This window comes from Lontra canadensis, unplaced genomic scaffold (genome assembly GCF_010015895.1).
Source record: "Lontra canadensis isolate GAN:19392208 unplaced genomic scaffold, GSC_riverotter_1.0 scaffold223, whole genome shotgun sequence".
NCBI classification, from domain to species: Eukaryota; Metazoa; Chordata; class Mammalia; order Carnivora; family Mustelidae; genus Lontra; species Lontra canadensis.
In genome coordinates, this window is record NW_022631217.1 from 588,802 (window position 1) to 595,795 (window position 6,994).

Sequence of the window (6,994 nt, forward strand, 5' to 3'; positions counted from 1 at the left end):
TCCCCCCGCCATCTATAGCCTAAACACACAACTGGATTTCGCTGGTGAGAGAATGTCTGTTACCTATTTCGTTGTTCTAGTATCCTGTATATAACAGGCATTAACCCATATTTGTGGCACTGAGTCAAGAAATAGGTGAAGTAGTTCTTGGAAACAGATGTCCCAGTGGATGTGCCTAATTCTATTTCTGAACGTTTCCAAAAGGTAATAGCAAAATACAGTCCCTACCTCCTCAGTGCCATGAAGGACAAAAACCAGCAGCCACCTCAGAAGTGCTCCGAGGGTTAAATGAAATGTTTCTTGTCCAGGCCTTACACGGTATAAGCTTTTCAATAGATACTCTGGATATTGTCTTCATTCTCTTCATTCTGTTTAATGATAAAAACACTTAAGTTACAGATTTTCCTCTAAATATGGCTTTAGTCACATTATAGGTAATGTCTGTATTAGGATTTTGCAGAGAAACTAAACCCATGGGGTGTGTGTGTGTGTGTGTGTGTGTGTGTGTGTAGAGAAAATGAGACAGATTGATTACGGAAATTGGCTCATACAGTCACGAAGATCGAGAAGTCCCGTGATCGGCTGTCTGCTAGCTGGAGAGCCAGGGGGGCTGCTGATACAATTCAATTCTAGTTGGAACATGTAACTCCCAGTCCGATGTGGTAACTCCCAGTCCAAGGTGGGGGGGTCGCAGGTGTAAGTCCCAGAGGCTGGAAATCACAGAACCAGGAGCTTTAGTGTTCAAGAGTAGGAACAGGACATCCTAACTCAAGGAGAGAGCAAGGCAATTTGCTCTTCCACTTTTTCACCCTTAAGCTTGGGTGCAGCCCACCCACCTGGTGAAGGCAGATCACTTTACTGAGACACTGAGTCAAAATGCTAATGATCTCTTTTGGTGACACTTCACGGACAAGTCCAGGAATAATGTTTTACCAGCTCTCTGGGCATCTCGTAGTCCAGTCAAGTTGGCACATTAAATTAATTACCACGGTGTTATTACTGATGATTTCAGAATTATTCATAATTGCAGTTTCCATTATAATTCCTCTTTGATTCAAAGCTATATGATATTGCCATTTTCTTTTTTAAAAATATTTTATTTATTTATTTGACAGAGAGAGAGAGAGATCACAAGTAGGCAGAGACGCAGGCAGAGAGAGAGAGGAGGAAGCAGGCTCCCTGCTGAGCAGAGAGCCTGATGCGGGGCTGATCCCAGGACCCTGAGATCATGATGTGAGCCGCCCAGGCGCCCTGCCATTTTCTTTTTAACTTTTTTTCGTTTTGCCACACTGTGATTAGAAAATGAGGTTCATCCTATTTCTGCTTTTAAAGTTCATTTAGGGGAAAAAAAGTTCATTTACATTAAAAAAAAAGATTTGAGAGCATGTGCACGCATGTGCGCATGCATGTGAGAGCAGGGGAGGGGAAAGGTAGGGGGAGAGGGATGGGGAAGCAGACTGCTCCATGAGGGGCTCAGTCTCAGGACGCTGAGACCATGACCTGAGCTGAAACCAAGTCGGGCACCTTAACTGACTGAGCCACCCAGTTGCCCCCATTGAGGTTTTTGTTTTTTTTCAAGAGTTATATGGGATAAAATTTGGTTAGTATCCTAAAGCCCTGGAAAACCAGGGTTCTAGATGTAAGGCAGACACTTAGAATACAGTCTTGGACCTTTCAGTTACTTTAATATCTTCAGGGGTGTCCTTGATGTGTGTGAAGGGGCAGTGAGACAGAAGAGATTGGCTGACTCCCCGTTCTGCCTCCCTGCATTTTTGGACCCCCTGTTCCCTCGGTGAAAGGTTTCTTTGCACTATGTTCTGGATGTCATATAGCATTTGTTACTAGGTGCCCAGCTATCAATGTACCCGGTCCCCTAATTCTGGAATTTTAACTACTGGGATTGAAGGGTGGTGGTAGCTGCTTTTCTTACCAGAGTGATGGATAAGTTAGTCTCTGTCCAGCCTTTTCCATCTTGCTTTGTCAGACCGGACTTCTCAGAGGTCTTACAAGGCCGAATTTCACATTCTTTGCGGATTGAAAGATATGAAAATAATATTTCTCTTTCCTCTGAATGAAGGAAACCCATCAGAACCCCCAATATACATGAAACACTGATACGCAAAATTGAAGTTTTATCTCCAAGGATTGCCTGAAATCCTGATTCATATGTTGAGGGGATTATGTTATTACTCATGTGTTAGGCAGATCCCATCCATGACCCTCCCTCTCCTGGACGCCTTACCACCTCTTCACCTTTCAACATGGCCTGCATTTTGTGTTCTTTTTATTTTTTTAAAAAAAGATTTTATTTATTTATTTATTTGTCAGAGAGAGAGAGAGAGAGAGAGAGAACGCTCACAAGCAGGCAGAGAGGCAGGCAGAGGTGGAGAGAGAAGCAGGCTCCCTGCCAAGCAAGGAGCCAGATTCGGGACTCGATCCCAGGACCCCGGGATCATGACCTGAGCCGAAGGCAGCAGCTTAGCCCACTGAGCCACCCAGGCGTCCTTGTGTTCTTTTTAAAATAATTTTTTAAAAAGATTTTATTTAGGGGTGCCTGGGTGGCTCAGTGGGTTGAGCCTCTGCCTTCGGCTCAGGTCATGATCTTGGGGTCCTGGGATAGAGCCCCGCATCAGGCTCTCTGCTCAGCAGGGAGCCTGCTTCCCCCTCTCTCTGCCTGCCTCTCTGTCTACTGGTGATCTCTCTCTCTCTCAAATAAATAAATAAAATCTTTTTAAAAAGATTTTATTTATTTATTTGAGAGAGAGAGAGAGTGATGGGGGGGTGATAGAGAAGCAGAGGGAGAGGGACAAGCAGACTCCAAGCTGAGCGTGGAGCCCGATGCGGGGCTCAATCCCATGACCCTGAGATCATGACCTGAGATGAAGTCAAGAGCTGGACACTCAACAGACTGAGCCACCCAGGCGCCCACCCATGGTCAGCATTTTGAAGTGCTACGTGCTGAAGAAGAATGTCTGGGATAAATAATATGCTGTACATCACGCCAGATTTTTTATGTCCCTTGAACTACTCACTTTGTCATAATCCCTTTCAAAACAAGATTCCTTTTCTCTGAGTTTCACCAAAGCCCCTGCTCTGACTCCCACATAAACTGACCTAGATTTCATGCATCTAGAGAAGTCAAAAGTGTGAAATACAGAAACCAAACCACCCCCTGAATGTAACATCCCTCAGCCTTCAACCACTCCAGCTGCTGAGGAACTATAAGAAGTGGAATAAATGTGTTGTGTTCACACCACCTTCCTTGACAGGGATGAATCCAAGCCAGGGCGCTCCTTCTACCCCCTTTGGAAATCTTCAGGTTTCTTTCAGACCTCCTTCTCCGTGTGCTGCATTCTGACAGTAAAATCTCCACACTTTGGAGTCTGGTTTTCCCTCAGAGGCTATGTGTTAAGTCTCTCATGGCTCTACGCTCTGATTCACCTCTTTGAAGGCCTCTGAGGTTAAGAGCATCAACAAATCTTTGGATTAATAGAGCCGTTGGACCAAGACCATAGCCCATATACAAGGCGAGGGGTTGGGGCGCCTGGGTGGCTCCATGGGTTAAGCCTCTGCCTTTGGGTCAGGTCATGATCTCAGGGTCCTGGGATCGAGCCCCACATTGGGTTCTTTGCTCAGTGGGGAGCCTGCTTCTCCCTCTGCCTGCCTCTCTGCCTACTTGTGATCTCTCTCTGTGTCAAATAAATAAATAAAATCTTAAAAAAAAAAGGCGAGGGGTCACTCATATTGGTATAAAGGTGGGACTGAAAATTCCATTCTTCAAGTGATGCCAGAAAGCCTCTTAGTACAAGTCATTCGTTCATAGTAAAGGTGTGTGTTACCACAGGATTTAGTCCTTAGTATGGAGAACTTGATTTGCCCTCAAGAAAATGGCTCACTCTCCTTTTCTCCTCTGCTAAAAGCCATTGGCTGTTGGTAGTCCCAACCCAGTTGTCGTTTGGGTCTTCTCAGAGGGACCCTTGCATTGCCTCAAAGGCGTATTCCTTATTGGAGCTTTACCTGTGAAGGCTCAGTCTTCTGCATTTCGCTTTACAAAACTCATTTACCCTTTCTTGTCTGCACCTGATAGTTTAACAGCCTTGTTCCCTTGAGGAGTAAACAATACATGGTTTCAGGTGGGTTTATAGGATTTGATTGTCTTTTTTTTTTTTTTAGATGGGGAGAGAGAGAATCTTAAGCAGGCTCCACACCCAGTGTGGGGCCCAACACGGGGCTCGATCTCACGACCCTGAGATCATGACCTGAGCCAAAACCAAGAGTCGATGCTTAATCGACTGAGCCACCCAGGAGCCCAATCTTACTTTTTAAAAGAAAAAAATGTTTATTTTAAATTTTAGGTAACGTACTATGCAATATTGGTTTCAGGAGTGTCTTTTTTTTTAAAAAAAAGATTTTATTTATTTGACAGAGAAAGATCGCAAGTAGGCAGAGAGGCAGGCAGAGAGAGAGAGAGAGAGAGAGAGAGAGGAGGAAGCAGGCTCCCTGCGCAGCAGAGAGCCCGACATGGGATTCGATCCCAGGACCCTGATCTGAGCTGAAGGCAGAGGCTTAACCCACTGAGCCACCCAGGCAGCCCTCAGGAGTGTCTTAGTTATGACTTGAAACCACATTGAATAAACTTATACAGAGGTGGTCGGCTTCTTGGTCATGGTCTAGTGGTTCCTGGCATAATCATGCTGGATGGGAGCTCTGTGTGGTTCAGGACATTTAGCAATTCTCCTGCTATCAAGCCTCTTCCTGCCCCTGCAGCAACCTGTAGCTCTGGGCCCTGGGGGGCACCAAGGAATAGCAGGTTCCTGCAGCCAGCCTGGAGACCTGGCCTGGGGCCGTGCTGGGGGCCCTAGTGTTTTCTCCCGGTGCCCTTGGATTCCAGCTCAGGAAAGGGTAAGGTTCACTCTACAACACAGTATGAAGCTGGCCTTGGGAGAAGTTTAAGTTAGAAGTGAGATAAGCATGGGGATGTTCAGTGGAGTAAGTTTAAGGTTGATCGTGAGACGACAAGAACGATGATAATACTGGGAACAGCTCCCGGTGGAGAGACAAGGAGCATTATGACCAAGACTCAAATAATGTGAATGTCCAATGTGCGACAACAGCACATTGGAGCTGCCTGGGAGGCCGGGGGCAGGGTGCTGCTCCCAAGGGACAGTGGGCAGCTCCTCTCCCCCTCCTCTGTCTGTACTCAGTGACCAGGTCCCCTACAGAAATCACGTCAGCCCTGGATCATTGAATGAACTGAAGAAGGAATATAGCGTTGATTACAAATGTCTTAATGATGAGCAAAATTGGCAGGAAAAATTATATTAAGACAAGTGATCATGGAAACAACTGAATCTCAGCAGTCTGGAACAGATTTTGGAGGCCAGGAGGGAATCTACCCTCTCAACACACGATGCCGGGCCCCTAGGGCCCAACCAGAAGCCCTTTAGCCCTTCTGCCAAAGGTTCTGCCCCGTGCCAGGTGCTTCTGAGCGGGGGTGGGGTGGGGTGGGGTAGGGGGTGGGGTGTTGGGGGGCCGTGGTTAACGGGGGTGGGGAGGTGGCGGGGGGGGGGAGTGCAATGCAGAGGTCAGACTGGTCTGCATTCAAGCCCTGCTTCAGCTCGCGTTTCTGCAGCCGGCCCAGGCGCTGGACGAGGCTCCCCAGCCATAAGTCTGGAGCGCGCGGTCACCTTCAGGCGGGGGCGTCAGTGACTGTGACCCCCGAGCAACAGAGGCTGCAGCCTTGGGTTATTCCATCTGCAAACGCACACTGTTCGGGCAGTAGAAGCTGCAGAGACGGCTGAGTCTTCCGAATCAGGAGATGTCATCAGGCCCCATAAATGTGGAGGAATCCTTTCCTGAAGACCCTTTTTAGAAAAAGACCGAGCTTCCCTCTGCCGTGCCTGGCGTTCCCAAGGCTGAAGAAGAAAAAATCCAAGAAATGAGAGCTACCCCTCCTGTGGCTTCCGTGGCTGCGCTGGCGGGCCTGTGCCAGACGCTCCCACTAGGGGGCAGTAGTAGCAGCACTAGCTTTCTCCGGTTCCACGGACGCAGCGCAGGCTCAGCCTGAAATTATTCCATGTGAAAATGCATCATGAATACCGAACCCATGTATCACAAAATGAAATGTGAATGTTAAAGTGAGAAATTCATTGAGCGCTGTCGTAGACTTCGGAAAAGTAACAATTTTTCTTACTGCATATAGAAGAAAATTGGGGGTAAAAATAAACAAGGGACAGTTTTTCCTATTTATATACATTTTTATATTTTTAAGATTTTATTTATTTTTTAAAGAGAGAGGTAATGAGAGAGAGCATGAGTGGCGGGCGGGGAGAGGGAGAAGCAGACTCTTCACTGAGCAGAAAGCCCGATGAAGGGCTTGATCTCAGCACCCCGAGATCATGACCTGAGCCGAAGGTAGATGCTTAACCCACTGAGCCACCCAGGCGCCCCTTCTAAATATATTTTAAATATTTTATTTATTTGTTTGAGAGAGAGGTGCAGAGGAAGAGGGAGCAAGAGTCCTAAGCAAACTTCGTGCTGAGCACTGAGCCGGACACAGGGCTGGATTTCACAACCCTGAGATCACCCCTGGAGCCAAAACCAAGAGTCGCACACTTAACTGACCCAGGCACCCCGTTTTCTAAATGTAGTTTAAATGTAATTGTTCTCACTACTCCTTACTGAGTTAATTTGTGCTGCAGGATTTTTATTTTTAAAAAATATTTTAAAATTATGTATTTATTTGACAGAGCAGGAGCAGGGGGAGAGGGAGAAGCAGGGGAGAGAAAGAGAAGCAGGCTCCCCGCTGAGCAGGGAGCTCTCCTCGAAGCTGGATCCCAGGACCTGGAGATCATAATCTGAGCCAAAGACAGATGCTTAACCAACTGAGCCACCCAGGCGCTCCTGCAGGGGGCCTCTAAAAGAGAATGGAAAAATTTATTTTTAAACTACAGCAATTCAACAGATTATTTTATTTTAAATATTAAGCACTAAA